This window comes from Austrofundulus limnaeus, unplaced genomic scaffold (assembly GCF_001266775.1).
Source record: "Austrofundulus limnaeus strain Quisiro unplaced genomic scaffold, Austrofundulus_limnaeus-1.0 Scaffold101, whole genome shotgun sequence".
In the NCBI taxonomy this organism is placed as follows: domain Eukaryota; kingdom Metazoa; phylum Chordata; class Actinopteri; order Cyprinodontiformes; family Rivulidae; genus Austrofundulus; species Austrofundulus limnaeus.
Window position 1 is genome coordinate 975,665 of NW_013952503.1, and position 385 is coordinate 976,049.

A 385-nucleotide genomic window follows, 5' to 3' on the forward strand; every position below is an offset into this window, starting at 1 on the left:
TATATATATATATGAGATGGTGTTTGAGGAAAACTCAAATCCAAAGTTCAAAGCTGCAAACTGATGTGGCAACAATACATAAAAATAACTTCTGCTACGATGATCAGTTTAGTCAAGTGGTCTTGGGAGTCCTTTGGAAAACCATCAACTCAAGCCCTGACTGCATCCAGGAATGTAACTCCATTACGCAAGAAGGAAGCCATAAATCAGCTCAGTGCAGATACTGTGATGAAATCTCAAGACATTATCTGAAGTGAGAGAGACCTGTGCTTTAGAGTCCAAATTTCAGCTGGTTTTTTGGGAAAACACAGATATCAAGCAGCTTATTTATAGTATTAAACTAATTTTAGTGAGGGCCATCCAAAACAAAAAGAAAACCCTCTCG